The sequence below is a fragment of the Anas platyrhynchos genome, chromosome 3, assembly GCF_047663525.1.
Source record: "Anas platyrhynchos isolate ZD024472 breed Pekin duck chromosome 3, IASCAAS_PekinDuck_T2T, whole genome shotgun sequence".
Classification (NCBI taxonomy): domain Eukaryota; kingdom Metazoa; phylum Chordata; class Aves; order Anseriformes; family Anatidae; genus Anas; species Anas platyrhynchos.
In genome coordinates, this window is record NC_092589.1 from 14,189,189 (window position 1) to 14,210,067 (window position 20,879).

General features: G+C 46.2%; 1 protein-coding gene and 1 long non-coding RNA gene across 6 annotated transcripts in view; one reads left to right on the top strand and one right to left on the bottom strand.

The window, feature by feature from the left end:
• Positions 1-1,410: 1,410 nt before the first annotated feature.
• On the bottom strand, positions 1,411-16,205 carry LOC140001990 (uncharacterized). Its single transcript, XR_011807825.1, has 4 exons — positions 15,404-16,205; positions 9,060-9,155; positions 5,959-6,022; positions 1,411-5,543 (listed from the first exon to the last, which is right to left on the bottom strand). It is a non-coding gene; the product is annotated as an uncharacterized lncRNA (long non-coding RNA).
• A 3,284-nt stretch (positions 16,206-19,489) lies between these two features.
• Positions 19,490-20,879, top strand: part of GPCPD1 (glycerophosphocholine phosphodiesterase 1) — a 42,874-nt gene continuing 41,484 nt past the window's right edge. For 2 of the 5 annotated variants that reach the window (XM_027453472.3, XM_027453473.3), the window contains exon 1: positions 19,490-19,647. The gene's annotated coding sequence lies outside the window, so the exon portion shown is untranslated. Of the gene's footprint in view, positions 19,648-20,048; positions 20,096-20,128; positions 20,172-20,879 lie in introns of those variants that run through there. The other 3 variants (XM_027453470.3, XM_072035342.1, XM_013099136.5) reach the window with 3 other exon arrangements.

Here is a 20,879-nt window from a genome sequence, read left to right on the forward strand (position 1 = left end):
GAAACCATTGGCCATCAGCGCTCGAGCTGGCATTAGCTGGCATGATTCATGGGCTTCAGTATAAAGAAGGCTTCAGAAATGAATGAAAGCTTTATTTACAACCCTTAATGCCCCTTAAAAGGGCTTCTGTGTAAGAGACCCCCACCTTACTAGCAGGAGCACATCACTGAAAGCAAAGTTTAACCCTAATGGCAGCAGAAAGAAGATACGCCCTCCACGGGGAGCTAACACAGTCGTGTTTCCGTGTGCACCCAACTGATTTTAACCTAGACTAAAGGTGGAGAAAAAAGAAATCTGACTTGTAAGGCAACAAAAAAAGCTTCAAAAAGTAGGAGGTCTAATGCTGCTTATGGGGTAGGATTCCCCCATCCCTGAGAGCTGCTCTAAAGTACATAAGGGTGCACGTACTTCACCCCCACCCCAAATGTATTGTGATACCAGAGCTGGTGCTGCTCTCTGTGCCATCCACGCTCGGCACAGAAGGGAAATGTGAGTCACAAGGAGTCCTGATGGGGATGGACTGTGCCAGTGGAAGAGCCCCTCCAGTTTCAAACAAGGGTAGGGGCAGCATGGGGTGCTGGCAGGGGGCTGCACACTCACATTTATCTCCAACATCAGGTCCAAGCCCAGGATTACTTGGGATTGCTGTGTCCATGGCTGCTCGTCAGCCTTGAGTTCAACAGCAACAGCCAAGCCTTTGGGAGAAGACTGAGCTGTCACAGGCAGGGCAAACCCCTCTGCAGGGACCAGAGCAGAGCCAATTGTGCCAAAATGGCACAGACAGGTCCGAGGAGGCCAACTGATCTGTCCCTGAAGGCAGGTGGTGATGCCTGCTCCAGAGGATACACAGCTACAATGGGGCAAGAACTGAGCAAAAGATGGACTTGCGCCACCCAAAATCTGGTGCCAGCAGAACCCTTTGCACTGAAGGCTGTGAATTGATCCAACAGCTGCCCAAATTCCTCCTTCCCATCCAGGGTGCGATCTGCCAGACAAGAACTCACCATGCAGAGACTGCTCCTTGTTCCTGCAGTTGTTTTTGACAAGCATGAATACTCATCTCATTGATTTGAGGCTTCTTAAAGCTGGTGGTACATTTAGGTGCCCTTGAATAAGGTGAAGTGCAGTGGATTTTACATTAGCACTAATAGCAGCTACCCATCCAGTTCCCTTGTGTAACTACAAGATTGAGGATTCATCTGAATTTTCCCCTTGAAAACACTTTTTATTGTGCAATCCCTTAAAATTACACTCAAATATGTCACAATAACATGTGCTGCTTCCACATGTCCAGTTCTGCAGTCGTGGTTTCAAAGCACAGTTTAAATTAAGCTACAACCTCCCTCCCCACCCCACCCCCCAAAAAAAGAGGTTAAAATCCATATTGTTTACGCGGTCTCTTGCCCAGGATGACTAAATCAAAAAAAAATAATAATAATCTTTCAGGATGTACATGCTGTCTTATTTCAAATATAATTAAAGGCAGTCATTTTACGTCTCTGCCATGAAATAATTAACCATTGATTCATTATGCTGAATGCCAAATGGACCAGCCATCTGTACCAATATTGTGTTACAACTGCTTTTGAAAAATGCATTTCGGTACAGCTTTGGGACAAAATTAAGCCTGAAATTAGGCCCTGCGTAACGTGTTGTGTACCTCCAGAAATGCAACACCTTCCCTGGAGGTAATACAACCTCTGAATGATCGCAATCGGTAGCCCCGCTCAGCACCAGAAGTTAATACGTTACATGTGAGCATAAACTTTAAGCCAAGACACATGCATAGGTATTGGGCAGGCTTGGATAAGATATGGGCAGGGAAGGTAAGAGGCATATCACTGGTTTTAATCAACATTTGAACTCGTGCATTCATCTTTTACCAGCACAGAACGTCAGGTTCACCAGCCGTGATGTTCTTTAGCTCTTTGCCTCCCCTGCACCCTGTGAGAGCATCAGGAGGGGGCAAATATCTCATTTGTCTGCTCTCATCTCCAGGGCAAACATACTGCGAGGGGTGTTTTCAGAGCACAGACCTGTCCTTGCAGCTGTCCCATGTCCAGAGAAAGGCCAGAGGGGTTGCTGGCTGGTGAAACAGCGAGTGAGCCCTCCAGGAGCAACTGGTACTTGGTCTGGGCTCTTCCTTCCTCCACTCCCTTCCTCCCACAGCATGGGCTTGTCAGGCTTTGGAAATCCACAGGCCCCGTCCTACATCTTCCTGCAGCACGTGCCAACGGGCAAGAGCAGGATTTTATTTATTTATTTTCTAAAGCGTTGTCATCAGATGGGCATGAGACCTCTGGAAGCCTTTACTTCAACCTCCTGCTCCAAGGAGGGTGACTGCCAATGCTAAATGGGGTCAGCTGCAGCTTTGTCTAGCAGATTCTTGAAATGCCTCCAAGGATGGAGGTTCCCCAACCTCTCTGGTGATCCGTCCCAGGGCTGCACACCTTCCCCATGAGGAAGTTTTTTCCCCAGCACCCAACCTGAACCTTCCAAGGCACAATTTGTGTCCTTTGCTTCTTGTGACACCATCTCTGCCACCACGCCAGTGAGAAGAATTTGAATCCGAGCAGAGTTTGGCTCCGTCACCTTTTCAACTGCCCTTCAAGTGGCTGAAGTCTACTATTACATTGTTCTTCTGCCTCCTGGTCATGCCAGGGCTTTGTTGCTGGCACCAAGGACGGGACATTCTTCACTAAGGAAGTCACCAACAACATCCTGCTGGATGCTTGCAGGCACTTGGCACCTTTCAGATGGAGTCACAGCATTTGCAAACAAGCCACGTAGCATCCGTGTGTGTGTGTGTGGACAGAGCCAAGTGATCGTGTGCCCTGGGTCATGGTGCCAAGTGCAAGATCCTCTGCCAGGAATCTCTTAACAGCTGTCTATTCAGTTCCCCTGCATCCCTCATGCATGGGGCAGGTGGAAGGTAGTATTTCTTTGAGCTAAGACGTTTATTCCTCTGTGTTGAGCATCACCGGGTAAACAAAAAAAAAGTAGGAAGCCTATAATAAAGGCAAGAAGCGTCACCGAAGCATGTCTCTTTCAAGGTCCAGCGTAGCTCAGTCATACTCAGGGGAGTCTTGTAGAAGCAGATGTCAAAGGAGACCCCTGTGGAGCTCAGCCCCAAGCAGCTTCACAGAGCAAAGGCCCAGAGTTTGGGTAGCACTCATGGAAGAAGGAGGGAGAGCACTGCTCCCCATGCGGGTATGGATACCACCACTCAGTGCTCCCTGGTTTTAGTGACAGAGCTCATGGGGTGCCCTTCTCAAGTGTAAAAAGGGTAAAAGGGTAACTCAGGGTGGGCAGCCTGCCTTCCCTGCTACCCAGGACTCACCATCTAAGTCTTTCAGACTCTTTGCGTGCCGTTGGTCCCTCATTCTGGACAAAAACCCAGCAGCATGAAGCTGAAGCCTCCCCACACCCAAGACTATTTACAAACATCTATTTCCCACCTGGGGTTGGGATGCATGTTAGGGAGAAGTCAGGTGCCAAGGGTACGTAATTCCTGCCTCCCAGGAGGGAGCCACCTCAGGCTTCCAGCAAAACCTCAGGCTGTGATTTGCAGAGAAATAATTTCTTATGTCTTTTTGTGGAGTGACCTAGAAAAAGGCTCTGAGGCTCCACTAGCGCAGCACACAAACCATCGCTTATCTACAGAGTGACCTAAACAAGGATGTGATGCTCAGCTGCCCGATAATAGCTTGCTCCAGTGATTCAGGGATGTGCAGCGATTCAAACAGAGCAGCCCAGCCAGCGAGGCAACATTCACAAACCTCACGTTCAGCATCTGACTCCCAACCACCTTGCAGAAGCTGTTTGTGAAAAGGAAGAGATTCTTGTAAGGCTGTAGTTAACCTGATACACTAATTTTAAAATTATGTCTCCCTGTTCCCTTCCGACTGCAGTAGTCCCAAGTGCACATTGCCAGTCTTCCCTTCAGCTGAGAGGAAGCTGATGTAGTGCTGAGGAATGGGCAAAGGATGAGCTGGTTTGGCTCAGCACTGGTGTCACCTTGGTACAGTCATTTCACGTCCATGTGCCTCAAATCCCTGCTTGTGAATTGGAGTGAACTAAAATCTCCTTCCTCCTACGGTGAATTTATTCCGCCTGTTTGGATAGTGAACTTTTCAAGACAGGGACAGTGCCAAGCAAAAGGCAGGCCATGAGCAATAATAAGGCAATAATCAACGTCCTGCATGCAGTGGCATTGGTCTGCAGAAGTCATTAGGCAGTTATAAATAGTTGTGTGCCCAGGGTAAAAATCACAGACAGACCTGGTTTTTGGAGACAAGGAGAAATCTGCTTTTATATGAAGAATTTAGGAATGATCAGTAAGCTAAGCTATCTTGTTTTCCAAGCAGAAAACGACTAAATAAATTCCTGAAGTGTCTTATTTTCAGCAGTGAGAAAATAAATGAACACCAAAGTTATTGCTAAGCACAGACGTGAACCCAGTGCCTGGTTTGAGCAAGAAGGGCTTTTTCCTCTTCTCTCTTCGATGTGTTCATGAAATGGAAGTACGTTTGCCTTGGAAATGACTTCCTTATTTCTTGGGTGTTCCCTCAGTTCTTCTAGGATGCTAATTTAAGTGCTGGTGGATCACATGGCAGGACTTCGCACTTACAGACAGCCTCATTAACTGACCGGTGATACAGATTCCCCGTGCTAAAAGGTCCATAACTGGTTGATGTCGCCTTCCCCCTGGTTTCCACTTAAGCAACACTTTAAACTAGGTCAGAGCATTGATTAACTTTTTCGTGAGATCTCTCATCAGCACATCCTGCCTCCCATTGGCTAGTTAATTAAAATCAACACCAAGATTCGGCCGCTACTTTGCAGAAAAGAAAAAATGCTAGTAATTACCCTTTTGGGGAATAAACTATTTACAACTTACTACACCTTAATGCTCACCTGCCCTGCTGTAGCTGGAAAATAAAAACCTTTCTGGCCTGCTTGGGTTTTAGTGACAGGATAAGAGGCACCAGGCACAAACTGCAGGAGGTTCCATCTGAATATAAGGAAAACTTCCCTACTGTCAGGGTGTCAGAGTGCTGGCACAGGTTGTGGAGCCTCCTTCCCTGGTGATATTCAATACCTGCTTGGATGGGATCCCATGCAATGTGCTCTAGGTGACCCTGCTTGAGCAGGGGGATGGACCAGATGATCTCCAAAGGTCCCTTCCCACCTCAGCCATTCAGTGACTGTGACTGGGCCATAGGAACGTGTGCCTTGGTTTCGCCCTTGGCTGCACTTCTGCTTGACAAATCTTTATTGAAAATCGCCTCCTTAAAACTGTCTGGTTTCTTTCAGCTGTCTTGTTGGAAATGGACTCCCTGAGCACCTTTCAAGGACACAGCTGACCTTGGATAAGTTTGAGTTCATGCTTAACCTGAGTGTTTTGGATAAGAGAGGGTCCTTCTGTGTTCCCACAGGTGTGCTCACATACTCACAAAGCACTCCGATGAGCTTGGATTTGGGTTCATGGAGTAGTGCAGGAGACTCATTCTCCTTACTTGAAATGCCAACATCATAGGCTCCTGGGTCAAAGCAAGCCAAGCAGATTTTCAGTGGAAGGCAACAAGCACTTCTGTTTATAATATCCTACAGGAGACACCTAAATAGCACAGAATAACCCTTCTCTAGTAATGCTTTCTCTTCCCTTGACAAGGAAGGGAGGGTAAATGATGCTTGGCTGTAGACAGCTGTTATATGCAGTGAAACAAGCCTCACCCCTCAGAGCATCCCTTTACTCCCTCGGAAAAATGACGCCTGTCCCTAGGAGAAGCACAGTGTGATCATTCCCAGCCTGAAGCTGTTTTGCCTGTGAGGTTTAAAATAATCTGCATGGCTTCAGGAAACTCTAGCTGACATTCCTGCTCAAGGAAACAGTTGTGGCTTCCCTGAATACATGGAAGGACGACATTTATAATTAGTGGCTTGAACTGTACTGACCTGGGACTGGCGGCTCCAGTTCCTCTCCCGAAGTTGCCAGCCAGGCTGCCACTCTTCCCTTGCTCTGCAAGATGAGAGGAAAATCAGCTGGCGGCTGTTGCCCAGGGACAGAGATACCGTGCTTTACCCAGTCACCCACCAGGACAACAAAATCTACTTATAAATATATATGCCTTCGTTATATATGGTGGGGACACAAAATAAATCTTGCTGAGATTGCCTGCGGCCTTGGATTGGGCATCTGAACCCTTTCCACAGCTTTGAAAAAATCTAAGAAAATTAAAGATCTTATCACAACTTTAGATCTCACTGCCTGGAGCTGAATTCTGAAGTGCAGACAGACAACAAAAGCAAACAAAGGGTTTGGGATTTTTTTTTTCCTTGGATAAACTTTGGCCTCTTTCTTCAGCCTCAATCTTTATCTACTCCTTTCCTCATTTCATACATCTGACCGGAAACAAATCCTGTAACTACCTATGCAAATAATCGAATTGTTTCATTCAGCACGAGATGCTGAGCATTCTTCAGATGAAGTGGTCTCTTCCAAGTCTGCAGTCTTTCACCTGCTCTAGCTTTTTGTGATAGGAGTTTATGAGGGGGGTTAAGATATCCTCAGCTCATTTTTGTTATCTGGCAGACGACATTTCAAACCTTTCTTGATCAGCTTCCAGGAACCCAGGGCATGGTTTCTCGTGAAGACTGGTGGCCACCCACTGCAGGTGTGCCCCAGATGCTTATTGTTCACAGGTATTATCACACCGCGTTAACACCCACCAGACCTTGCCAGCATTGACTTAGCAACTTCTATTCAGCAATACTTGGGCAAGAATTTGCTTCCTGTTTTGGGATAAGGCTGTGCCACTCAACTGGAAGAAAAAAAAAGGTGATGCTGCTGATTAACTCATGACAAGCATGCCGATAGAAAGTCGCTCGTTTTCTAAAGGCGACTGACTATTTCACACATGGGATGTAGGAAGAAGAACTGAAAAGATCAAACAAGGTAACTGCCAAGGTAAACTTTGAAACACTATGGGAAGCAGATAGGCTGAAATGGGGATTAAAAGAACAGATGCTGGCCATCAGTACAGCTTCCCTGCAGCTGAAGGAACTTGGCTGTGCTGCACCAGAAAGCTCCTTCATTTGAAGGCGTGCATTTTGTGCTGACAACACGCTCGAGTCCTGGAATCGAGCACCATATTCTTATTTCTTCAGGTGTGTCTGTTATTCGCATGAATACACATTTATGCAGCAGTGTTTGAGGTCTGCCACTGACCGTCACAAATCTGCAATAGAGTCTTATATTTTTGTGCTCACTAAGCCTGTCCCACAGGGAAGTGAAGTCCCAATGCTAACACTCCTCTTCTGTCTTCCTCCTCCTCCCCTCTACAAACAATTGCTGGCAGGTTTTTATGACAGTCTCTTAGATGGATGTATTTATAAACCATATCCTAAAAGAGCAATCCCCTAAGAAAATCTGCTGCACTGCCACTACAAGCTAAACTCACTGCCTGGACAATTAGGTAGTGGCTGTAAGCTTCTGCCTGTGAGAAACAGTGGAGGCACCCAGCTGCTTGCCCGTCACATGGAGAAAACATGAGCAGGAGACATCACTGCCTACAATTCATATCCTGTTTGCTTTTCTTAAGCCCACGGAACAGAGTATTCAGGATACTTCTCTCCAGCACTGGCCCAGCACAGCTGGAGCTGCTGAACCCAAGCACTAGACTCAAGTTCTGAGATTTCTAGGAGGGCTCTAGTGAGATTTGCTGAGGTTTCTGGAGTCTAAAAGCTGCCTAAGTTGCCATGTCAGCTTTCCTTTTACCTTTTAATGTTTGCTTCTTTGAGAAGCAGGTTGTCTTGTTTATCTACATCCTTGCTCTGGAGGGGCAGGGGCAGCCAAGGGGTGTAACTGGTCTAACCAGAGGATGAAAAGAGCAAAACTACAATGAAAAGAGTGAAACTAGTCTGGAGTCCTTAAAAGCATGTTCCTTTATGGTGCAATAACAGTAAACAATATGATTGTTTTATACTGAGAGGTGGGGCGCTTCTGTTCATCCTTAAAGTGGTACTGGGTATCTGAGCTGTGACACAGCTCTGAGATCTAAAATGTTCTCAGCTTGTCTCTGGACGAAAAGGCAGAATGCATTTCCCTGGTGATTCTGGCTTAATTTGTATTTCTTTACCTATCAAGCAGAATTATAGCATGGAATCTGAGACAAGCAAGTAGGAAAATGCACATGCACCCTGGATGGAGAGACCACTCATAATCTTTAACTTGTCCAGGAAAACTGCTTCTTCTATTGGAATAATACCCTGTCAGTGCTCTCTGGTCTTCCCATATCAACCAGTCTTCATATCCCATGCTTCCTTTGCTATCCTTATCCAAGATAGTGTTGCTTTCATGTTAAATAACTTACAAGTGCAAAATATGCTGTGGCATTTTGTCTGGGAAAATAATAAAGCCCTGTCTCTTCAATGCAACATGAATATTGCTAAAGACAACTATAGGCAACTATAAGACAGCTTCCAGACTCTCATTAAACACTCAGCTCTCCTAAACTGTTCACCTGTTCCTCAACTTCAAGATTTTGTCTGCCTGCGTGCAAGACTTCATCACATCACAAGAAATAGAAGACACAAAGATTAGGCACTTTAGATGGAAAAAACACAGTTACAAAACACTGATTATCTCAGGACTAGTTCTCTTAACACAACATTGCAAGGCAATGGCTCATGTAAACAATGATAATTACTTCCTCTTGCCTTTTGAATAGTCAATTGCAATAAAAGCGATACTTTACTGCTCATAAACCAGTACGTGTTTATCTGTTTGCAAGCTATCAAGCATCCAAATGGCAGAAAATAGTCAATATCTAAAAAGGAATTTGTTTTTTCCATTTTTTGTATTAATCATCAATAATGTGGCTTATGGTAGTATTAAATTTAAGAACAGCCATTTCTTACATCCAACCCCTGCTCAAGCAGGGCCACCCAGAGCTGTTTGCCCAGGACCACATCCAGCTACTGCCCAAGACAGATGAAGAATGGCTGCTTTAACTCATATAAATGTTGGAGAGAGCCCATAATTTGGCACATTTCACCTCAGTTTGTTCTCTGTTCCCTTCCATGTCTTCCCTTGTCAAGCTGCTCTCCTCTTGGATGGGGCTGGCTCCAGGTGACACATGTGGCCACTTCCCCTGGGGGAAAGAGGAGAAAGAAACGGGTCAGCGTGATGTGGAGACAGAAGAGCTGAAGGCTTTTCCCACTGTGTGCATGACTTACAAGGAACAGAAGGCCTTCGATTTTGCCTCTATAAAATTGGAGCAGGTTGTGCCCAGTTCCTGCTATCGAGGCTTGTGCAGGAAGGCCTGCAGGCATTTAGGAGGCTCTGAGGCCGGTGATGGGGAGACACTGTCACCCTCGACGTTAATTTTGCAAACCCTGGTGTCAAACAAACGTAGCCACCTGATGCTTCAGGGCTTTACCTTGGCCTTACACATGCGACGCATGGCCAGGCCCGGTGAGCAGGTCTCTGAAGTGATCCCTGCTGCCCGCATGGGACAGCAATGTACTGCTGGCACCAGCTGGTCACCAGCCCCCTGCAATACTGAGCAAATGAGTTAAAACTGCTGAAAATGGTTCAGAAGATGCTTTATAAGCCCCACAATGCTTTATAAGCCCCATAAGGGCCCTTCCTTTCCACCAGGTGAGTTATTCGCCAGTGGAAGGACTCCCCTGGAGAAGATGAGGGCGTCAGGCCTCACCCCAGCATCCCTCCATGGAAAACCTAGGGAAACCAGACACAGGGCTCCATAATTTGGTGTCCCTTGTGTTGTCTCCTTTCCCCTTTCCCATACAGTGCCATTTCTGCTGGAGGTATTACACTGGGGGGGTGACTGCAGGTAAAACACCACCTGCATGGACAAACAGGGGCGATCGGGCAATGAGTGAGAGCCCTGTGGAAACTGCCACCACACCACTTAAAGTCATCAAAAGACTAAGAACACGCTAAATTTGAAGTGAACGAGCACTCGTGTTGTCCTTGCAGGCTTTGCTGAGCTGGCAGGAGCACAGGGCCCTTTCTCCCCCGTGACAGCTGTGGTGTCTCCACAGCATTCCCAACCCTTGTCCTCCAGGAAGGAGACAACGTGAAAGTCATTCCCAGGCCTCAGAGGATGGGAGCGCAGTACTAAAGCCCAAACTAAAGCATACTGAAGCCAAGAGATATCTACTGATCGATACAGATGCCGGGCCAGGCCTTTAGCAAATAACTAATTACTTCTCGAGTTGGGAATAGCTGAGTGGGGACTCGTACACACACTCTCCAGTTAATAATTTATTCACACAAATAATCCTCCATCTTGCAGGCAGTCTTACTGAAAGCAAGGATTACAATGCAATTAAGGACTGCAGGATGAAGTTCTGAGATAAGGTACGGAATAAACAACGTAAGATAGCACAGCCATTAATTACTGTTTAGAAATAGTCAGATAATGAAGTCAGGGCGGCCATGAGTCACGATGTTTCACTGCTTTGCGAGCTTAGGAGCAAAACTGCTCTTGGTGCAAAGCCACGGTTTTAATTTTCAAGATTGGTATTGTCACAAAAGCTGTGGCTGAGGTTGTAACCTGTCTGTGACTGGGCAAAAAAAAGGGTGACAGCCTCATGAAGCCCCAAGGTGTAAGGTTTTTGCAGGAGCTCAGTGTTACTCTGTGGAAGTCGTTCTCACTGCTTTCTTCTCTGTCAGTGCCTAATTTGTCTTTCTATTTTTAACATGATTTTTTTTTTTTTGGTTAAGCTTTCCAAGAAACTGGAAGTTTACGTGACTAGGCTGTATGTTTACATTCATCTGTCTTGTCCCTTCCTGCTTCCCAGCGCACTTGGAATCCACCAACTGGTTTCAGACAATATTGACGGAGGGGAAAGGGCCTTGGGGATCTGCACTGGGAGCCTTGAAGAAGACACTGTGTTAAAGGATTCAGGCAGCATGAACAGACCATGCCTGCCCTACCAGGCCTCATACCTAGGGCTTGAGCAGCCTGTAGGTTTGCACGAGCAGCTGCTGCAAGGGAACCTGCTGGAGGCCCTGTGTCAGACTGCGCTGTGCACTGGTGGGTGTTCAGACAGAGGTAACAGTCCAGCCTGTCAGGAGAAGATGTATGGGTTCACTTGGTACACAAAGCGAAGGACACCACGGCATGGGAGGGTGGCAGACCACGGATGGGATCAGCACAGCATGCTGTAGGAAAATCCATCCAGAGTCTGTCTGATGTTGTGTGGAACCAGGGTTCCCAGCATCTCAGGGGGTGAAAAATTTACTCACCACCTGTTTTTATTCTGTCGTATTGAAACAGCTATTTCATTACATCATTTGTTGTTGGGTGTTTCCTACTGAGATCCGGAAAGAGCCCTGCACTGTCTCTCCCTCTCAGCCCTCGCAGTGCAGAACAGGATCTCGATGTCCTAGGACACGAGGTGCACAGCCAGGACAGGAGGGACAGCTCACGTGTCACTGCTGAAGGCAAGCCTGAAGCATGAAATTAATCTTTAAAACACACAAGTGGGAAAGAGATGCTGACAGTCAGCCTTTGGTAGCTCCATTGTCTATAATATTTAATTTTAAAACACTTTTTTAAAAATTGTCCTTTAACTTGGTTAGTAAAGATAAAACATCTCTGAGCAGTGCAGACAACTTGTGCAATTGCATGACTTGGAAAAAAAAAAAAAAAAGATATATTTGCTTTGTTTCTGTAATATTTTCCAAAATGCTTGCCTTACTGAAACAAAAAGCATTTTCTGAATATGCATTTTTTGGAAAAAAAAAAAAAAAAAAGTCTGCTGTGTATTTGATATAGTTATTACACAAAACAAATCATAACCCTTTGTTTAGATTAGAAAATATTAAATGCCTAGAGCATGTTGCAAAACAAAGTAAACAAAAATAAACAGGAAATATGCAGCTGAGTAGCCATAACATGTTAAGGTCAGTTCCCCTTGTTTTGGCTCTCTACTGTATCCTTTCCCATTGTGCATTTTTTCCAGGATTTCTGTTTTTTTTCTCTCTCTCTCTTTTTTTTTTTTTTCTTCTGACTGCTGCTTTTCCTCTCCTGCTTTAATTGAATCATTCATTCCCTTCTGCCTGTTAGAGAGCCTGAAGAAATAAACTTTTATCTCAGCTGGGCAGCTGGAGGTGATGATCCCTATGCACAAGTCACAAATTGTGTGTAATTTACTGGCTTTTCAATTACTTTAATTCAGCCTGACCCTTCACTTGGTTCGGGATCGTTTGCAAAAGATCTGTGAGATAAAGGAATTAGAAAGCTAACATAACAATTCATTGAGGCAAGGCAGTTTAAGAATCATCCCGCCCTGTTCACAACCTTTCCAGTAATTCAGTCCCTGGGTGGAAACGATGGGATTTTGGAAGTGCCTTTCAATGCCCATACCCTAAAAAGGCTACACTCCTCCTTTCAATGTGGGTCTAAGAACCTCAGCAGATTTTGACCACGTGCATGCAGTACAAGACCTGGCCCACAAAGAGGAACCCACTGAAAGATCACATTTGCTTTTCTTGTTTGACTCTTGACATTCTTTAATCTAAATAATTCCACTGTAAATAGGTGAACGTTTAGTGTTCACAAAGTCTTTTGAGTGTCATATGATCCCTTAATGCAGTTTATGGTCTCAGTCCTCAAGATACTAAGACACTGGCTTGTTTTAATAATGTTTAAAGCTGGTTTGATGTTTAGTGGGTATAATTATTTGTGGAGCAACACTTAGAAGGGAAAGAACAGAGATAATTATAGCTGCTTCTCATCCTGGAAGAGAGCAAGGAAACAATATGAGGTTGCCATTAACAGTAAAATTGATCTTATGTGTGACCAGGAACTTGCTTTTACTCCTCACGCTAACACACTTACAAATGTGAAAGCTTAAAAATGTGAAAGCTTTTGTACAACAATGCAAACTGGCTGTAAGTCAACATCAGCAGACTTCCAAGGTCCTCTAGAGTAATTCCTGCAGCTTACGTGTTCAACTGACTGAAGGTTGCATCTCAAAACAGTGCCTTGGGACTGAGGCTGTTTCCTCCAGTGGTGCCCAGTGGGAACGTGCTTCGTGCATTTTGTAGGGCATCAGCTTGGGTTCAGGATGGCCAAACTCAGCCTGGGACTGCAGCGCAGCTCTTCCTCGCTGGGATCCTTCCCCATGGGCAGTTTTAGCCATTATTCCTCTCAACTCCCCCTGGCAAGGTCAGGTCCTGAGAGGAAGGGCTGAGAGAGCACGGAGGGCTGCTCCTTCAGCAGCTATTTTTCAGTGCCAGGTAGTTTCCCTGGGGCGTGAGCTGAGCTTCATGGCTGTGATATCACTGCCATCACCAAAGCAGAGCCTTGCGCATTTTAGTTAATCGGTCCTCTGTCTGCACACCTTGGCCTCTTGTGGTCTCACCGCTGAGAGCAGCCAGGGAGATTTCCAGCCCTTGTCCGTGATTCTCAGAAAAGGGTGTTCACACCCAACCAACAAGCTCGCTCTTGAGATCTCACTGCCTCACACCAGCTGCAGCCTGGATTTCACAGCTTTTGTTTTACTCTTCCTGGTACTCTTTTGTTTGGCAAGAAAACCAGCCCATATCCCAACAGGTTTAGTACTGTTTAAAGGACTACATATCCTTTATGTGCCTGGGGTGACCCCCAGTATCTGCTGCTGTTACACAAAGGCTATGCATTGTTGAGCTGTGCAGCATGTCACTTTTATCACCGATCTTACATCTTCATTGTGGTTGCTCTTTTAAAGCTTTCACAAAGATGTGAATGGCGAGCTTGGGAGCAGCTTTACGGGAGCACCCACACTGGGGAGAACTGTCAGACACAGCTGGAGCAACAGCCCACTTGCAAGTCAGTCTGGGTTTGCAAAACAAGGGATGTTGTCATCTTTACAGCTACATACATTCAGATGTATCTGTAGAAGGTGGGAGTCACTATTGCTTTCCAGCGAGTGCAGTAAGAGTGAGAATTGCTCCAAAGACTTTCTTGGTTTGTATCTTGTCGGCTTTGAAAGTCTTAATTCTGGACATTTTTAATGCTGTGCTTTTACAGAATGTCCTGCCAATGACTGAAACCTAAACACGTATTTCTGTCATGGATGGAGGGGGAACAAAAGCAGCAGAGGACAGGAAAAGCTAACTTTTGCCCCTGTTGAATGTGGGGTCCCCCCTTTACTTTCTTCATATAAGTACCTTCATTAAAGGCATAATCGAAGAAACATTCAGTCTGGAAGTAGAGCTCCAACAGACAACATGAAGTGGCACATTTCTGCCCCTGTTGGCCCCCTTGCCATTCACAGGGGCACTGGGAGCACCAGTATCCTTCACCCCCGAGGAGCACGGGGCTCCGGCACACCACTGCCCAGCATTATCACTAGCCCTGACCTGCAGAGTCCAAAGGAAACACTTGCATCACTGCTATTGTTACCTGGCAAAGCATAAAATTCAGTCACACATTTCATGTAAAACGCAAACACGACCTTTGAGAGCGGATTTTGAACCACAACAGAGTCATACGTGCCTGCTGTCACAGGAAACCACTCTCTCCTTGCATTAGGGCAGGTGTTCCTCCCTGTTCTTGAGATAAAACCAAAACAAGACAACTAGATAACTCATTATATATGCATTTTTATACACAAGAAGTATCATATTAGTAATCACTTTTGGCCAGTTTAGATGTGGCGCTTTGATGGTGTGATACTTCAGTTCTTCGTTTAAATGCTTCACCATAAAACTTACGTGTTTCGAATGAACTATCAAAAAGCTTAGATCAAGAAACAAATCATACTTAGGCACCTTGAAGACTAGATTACAATGTCTTATTTTCAATCAAAATCTCATTTCTGCAACCTTGTATTAGCGTGCGGGTTCTGAGGGGATCATTTTCTGTTGTATAATCTGACACCAGTTGTAGACAACGTTACATGAAAATGAACATCATTTGCAAATGACTGAATCTTCTGCAGGAGAAAGCGGGATATCTGTAACTATTCTTTTTCATGTCACGAATTTGATAATCATTAACAGTAACCACCTAAGGGTGCTGTTATTAAATGTGCTCCTGCACATCTACAGTAGCGTTCCTCCACTCCCTCCACACCTCCAAACCTTCTAGGTTTCCCTATTGCAGCCATTTAAAAGAAGATTTAATTTTATTTTTTTATTATTTTCTTTCTTAATTCTTATCACCCACTTCTCTGATGTGTTTCTATGTCCCCCAGCTGCTAACTTGTCCACAGAGCAAACGATATTACACAGTATTATAGCATATATTACATAGAAAATGCCACTGTACAACAGACACTTTTCTGTTAATCCTTCCTCATCATTCTCCACGAGACTAGGAGGCTTTTGCCGTGCTGACAGCAGTTCTACTGTCTTTAATTTTTTATGCTTGCTTCATACCTTCCAGTCTCGTAGTATCACTTATCTGCAGTGTCTGTAAGTTGTCCAAATTCCACGCGATAATGATACAGCAATATTCTCAGTGCCAGAGAAAAAGTCGGAAGAGCATTTTCAAGAATAAGTGATTCTCCAAAAGGATAAAAAAAAATAGCATCCTTTCTAACTGGGTACTGCATGCCTAATGCTGTGCATCAATTTGCATAATTTTACAAGCTTTTTTTATTCACAATAACCCATCAGAGCCAGGACAACTGCAGAAAATCAAGTAGAGCATGATAAGGACTGCAACTCATCAAAATACACACAGCTTTCATCAGCTGCAAGCACTGGTGGCAGTGGAATTGCTAATGCAAACTGTGAAGAGAGGAGGGAGCAAGTAGAAAGATTGCGAACGTCGAATCATAACTGCTTAGAGTGTGAAATTAAGCTGGATTTGTAGGTTGAATCTTTAATTCTAGCAGATGAAGAAAATATTACATGGGCTACAGAAGTGGACAGAAGACCTCCGAGGCATTTCCCTAGTGCCTTTCAGTATAGGTTTGATAGTCACAGGAACAAAGACAGCAGCTTGCCAGACAGTGGTGGCTAAGTTCTCCAAGTAACTCTTTAATTACTATAGCGGAAAGAGGGAGATGAGCTCTTCATTGCTCACACACGTGAATAGACAGCTTGTGTTTGCACACTTGAAGCAGATTCTGGAGCTATGTCTTTCTGGATCTCCTTGGGACTTTTTGCAAACAGCAACTCAATTCATCTAAGGCTGTATGATATTAAACCGTTTCCTTTGTTTTAATTTTATCACTATGCCAATAAGAAAAGCAGGCTACCAATCTTTTTTTTTTTTTTTTTTGGACATATGCTTAAGAAAAGTTCTATAAACTCATCTATGTGCTCTAATTACAGTTCAGTTTTATATTATCATAAGGAACAGATGAGACTTGCCTGCTGTGACATGGCAGGCACGTATGACCTTATCTGACCCAACCATATTGCAGCAGCTCCTCAAGAAGGGACAAAAAAAAAAAAAAAAAAAAAAAAAAAAAAAAAGTATGCAGGCAAACTTAATTAATTTTATTTATTTGTTTTTCAGGTTAAGCCTAGACATAGCAATATTGCCCATCCCACCCTCTCCCTACTTGCTCTAATTTACACTGAGCACAAGCTTGTTATTCTTAATTAGTTGGTTTGGTTTGGTAAGGCTAAGAAGTAGTGCACTGGTATTATTTATAGGAATAAAGTTACTGAAAATTATACATCAGTGAAAGGCTTCAGAACAAGGCAAGATAGGGATCGCACAAGCTGAGGCAAAGAGAGTAGATGACCTCAAACCTACTGATGCAATCATGGTAACATTAATTGTTCAGAGAGCTGAATCATAAAGTGAAAAAAATGTCTTACCTTTGAAAAGCCTTATCGATTACAGAATAGTGAACATCGTCTTGGATTTTGACAAACTCAAGTCACCATTAGAAAGAAAAGTAGTCCTTGTAAGTCGCCTGACAAATCCTGCTGTTTGGAATCAGCCGATCCTCTTAATGCACCAAAGAAATTCCTATTAGCATTCTTTACATATGAATAAGTATAAATTATTGAAGATAACTGAAGAAATAAAAAATGGTTTGGTTGAAAGAATGTAAGCTTCTAACTGAAATCAACCATGTAAGTTTACAAGGAGAGAAAAAAAATAATTCTCTAAGCATTCAAACTGAGCGGATTGTATTAGTTTTTCATAAGTTATCGAATAAAGAGGGAGATGTAGAATCTTTAATAAAATGAATACATTTTTCCTGAATACATTTGAGGCTTAAATTGCAATTTTTGGCCATATTAAACTATTGTAGGAAATGCAATAATAGTTTTGACTGGATACAGGTGTGGGTTTTTTTTTAGTACATACTAGAGCTGAAAGGGACCAAATGTTGCACTTCAGTTATAACAAACTTTTAATGGTACAATTTTTTAGCATGATGCTGGCACCATATCAAAGGCCTACTTTTGAAAAATGTAACTCACCCAAGCATGCTTGAAAGTATTCAATTCTCTCCCTGCTTTGAAACAAATTACTTGAACTAATAAATCTTAAAAATGGGCAAGAAAAACAAAACAAAACAAAACAAAAACCTACACCAAGAAGGTAATTACTTTTCTAAATAGTATTTTCTCTATAGTTTCTTTCTTCAGCCCAATGTTGATTACAGCTATAGAAGTGATGGTTCCTAATTTTACTTAATTACAAAGGGTTTGTAACTACACTAGTTCATATTCACATTTAGCAAGAACCTCGCTTTCCAACAAACACTTCACCAACCCTCTATCCTCCTCACCCAGATGAATTCCTCCTCTCCCTTTGGCTTTGGCACAAACTGCTTTCAGCCATCATTTCCATTTACTGCTAACCTCCCCCTGTCTTTTCTCATTTAAGCAAGGTACTCCGATTTTGCAATAGTCACATGAAGACCTCCACAACTTGGAAATATTACACACTTTACTGGTAACATCTGATATTAATATTCATTGTCCCTACAACATCTAGGTGTACGCCACAAATTGGTCAGAAACATGTCTGGATTTGCAGGGAATGAATGAGTGGAAAAGAGCCATCTATTTATTTAAAGAGCTGCTAGAAGGACAGCACGAGCAGCATACCTATTACGGCGCTAGCTCCTACCACAAGACAAAGGATAAGTGGTTTCACGGTACACTCAAACTGCAGCTTCTTTGTCAACTGACACAAGTTGTATAAAGCAGAAGCAAGTTCCCTCACAAACTATTTATGCAAGTTTATTATTGCAGGAGTGACAGGGCTGGCCATACTGTCACAGTTCCATAGCTCTGCTCCGAAACTGATTGTAAGCTCCCTCAAAAAAGCAGAAGAAATTATTTTCTCATTGCTTTAGTGAGTAAATTCCAATAGAACACTCCTTTTGTTGGAAAATAAGGAGGTCTCAGGTAGGCCATGAGGTGATAGTGCAGAACACAACTCTGCCTTTTAGGGCAGCAAAGCCCCGTGGGTTCATTTTCCTCATGCAGGCATCTCAGCCGCCCTGAACCAGGCACAAGAAACATGCTTAAGCTCTGCCTGCGGTCCCAGAATTCCAGCATGGGCACTCCCACACCATTTCGCTTTTCCACTGTTGCTGCAGGGGCATGTTTTTAGCTGTGGCATGACAGCCCCTTTGCTTGTACAATGGGGGAAATTTGTCATGGGTGGAGGACAAAGCAGCGCTTGCAGGACTGTGGGGGCACCATGGGTGGGCAGGAGGACATGAGCACTGCTGCCCCATGTTTCTGTGGTGACGGAGGCTGCAGCCATGCTTAGAGGAGCATCCACAAAGACCAAGGCTCTCCTCAGCAAATGATTGCTGTGTGGTGCTTGTGCTCCAAAACCTGCCATCGTGGCTTGCCTAAGCGATCAAATTCCCATAGCAGCTACAGGGAAATGGGGCTCCCCATCCCTTGCACAGCTTTCATGCCGACAGGCTGGCTACCAGAAAGGGTTGTTAGGCATTGGAACAGGCTGCCCAGGGAAGTGGTGGAGTCACCATCCCTGGAAGTCTTTAAAAGATGTTTAGATGTAGAGCTTAGGGATATGGTTTAGTGGGGACTGGTTAGTGTTAGGTTAGAGGTTGGACTCGATGATCTTGAGGTCTCTTCCAAACTAGAAATTCTGTGAAATTCTGTAACCCTGCCTAAAGGGGACCAAGAGTGGCGGGCAGCAAGATGGAAGCCAGCCCGGCCTCACCTCGCCTCAGCGCCAGAGCCACTTCCCGCCCTCGGTCCCCTCAGGGCAACGGACGGTAGACCTGGCCACCCACAGGTAGACTTGGCCACCGTCGGGTAGACCTGGCCGCCCTGACCGACCACGGCCCTCAGATAGGCCACGCCCCCTTCGCGTTGACCACGCCCTCCTGGTGTGGCCACGCCCCCTCCGCGCTCCATCGAAGCGCAGCCTCCTATTGGCCGAGTGGGCGGAGCCGAAGCCCCCGGCGAGTGACGCACCGCCGCGGTGACGTCACAAGGGCCCGCCCCTCATTCCCCGGCCCGCTTCGGCCGGGGGCAGCTGGGAGCCGGTGCCCGCCGCGCCGCGCCCCCCCCGCCCCCGCCCCCTCTCCCCCCCACCCACCCGCTCTGTCAGGCGGCCCCGGGCGGCGGCGGCGGCGCCTCCGGGCGGCGGGAGGAGGGGCAGGGAGCGCGGGCGGCGCCGCACAAAGGCGCCGGAGAGCCGGGAGCGGAACCCGGGGCAGGTCAGTCCGCTACGGGACGGGACCGGGAGGGAAGCGGCACCGAGAGCGGTTGGGGCGGGCGCTGGCGGTGCCCGGCCGGGGGCGGAGGCGCCGCGCCCTGCGCGCCCCCTGCCCACCGCAACCGCCCCTGCCCTCAGGCCAGGCCACGCCCCCCTCGCGCAAACCACGCCCCCTACGCCTAGGCCACGCCCCCCTCCGCCGAGGCCACGCCCCCTCCGCAGAGCTTTCGAGGAAACCCCGCCGCCCTCCCCTCGCGGGCTCTCATTGGCTGCCTCCGGAGAGGGGCGGGGCGAGGCGGCCCCACGTGACTGCCCCTCCCCGAGGCCCCGCCCCTCCCTCCCCGGCCCGCATCGGCCGGGGGCGGCTGGAACCGGTCGGTGCCCTCCCCCCCCCCGCCCGCCCCCCGGGCTTGGCGCGAGAGCGGCCGTTGGCGGCCGTTGGCGCTGAGGTGATTTGGGGAGGGGGGAGAGGGGCAGCGCCCTCAGAGCCGGTTCCTAACGCACAGCGTCTGCTCCAGCCTCTGGGTAACTATAGGGAGCAGTAAAATTGTGATTTTCTATTTTATTTTATTTTATTTTGATATTTAGTGTTTATTTCTTAATATGCAACCGCGTGGTTGAGCTCCTGTCAGTCCCGTGTTTGTGATGAATGTTTCGCTGAAGAAATAAATCCAGCGGAGGGTGTTTTGGTGTTCTCACCGAGGAACCCCAACCCATTTCCTGTCATTTTCAACAACTTCGTGTGAAAAGCGGCCGTAGCGCAGCTGAGGCAACGCAGGCGCTTGTCCGTGCTGCCTGCACAGGACTCGGAGAAATGCTGCAAACCTTCAACTTTTTGTTGCTTAAAGCAAAGCAGATGGTTTTGGTCACCCAGCATGCCAGTGAGGGATCTTTGCGTTCAATTCCCAGGGCTGGCTTGGCCTTGTAAGCAGCTGCCTAAGTAGAGGCTGAAATTAGCGTCTTGAAGATATTTCAGTATTGCTGTAAACAGAAGTGACGCTGTCTGGTTTTGGAAGCAGCGCTCAGGCTTTGCCTCTTTCTCAATGCCAGCAGGGCCACGTTGGTGACATTCCTGCCTTTGGACCAGAGCGGCGTGTCTGAATCTCATGTGCCAGTTTTGTTTTCTGTCCGGTGCTCGTGCTGCAATGCAGCAGGAGCAAGCTGCTGACTTTGTGGCTGTCCTTTCCAGCGCAGTCAGGGTGAGGGGAGGGAGGGGGGGTGGTGGAAGATCCG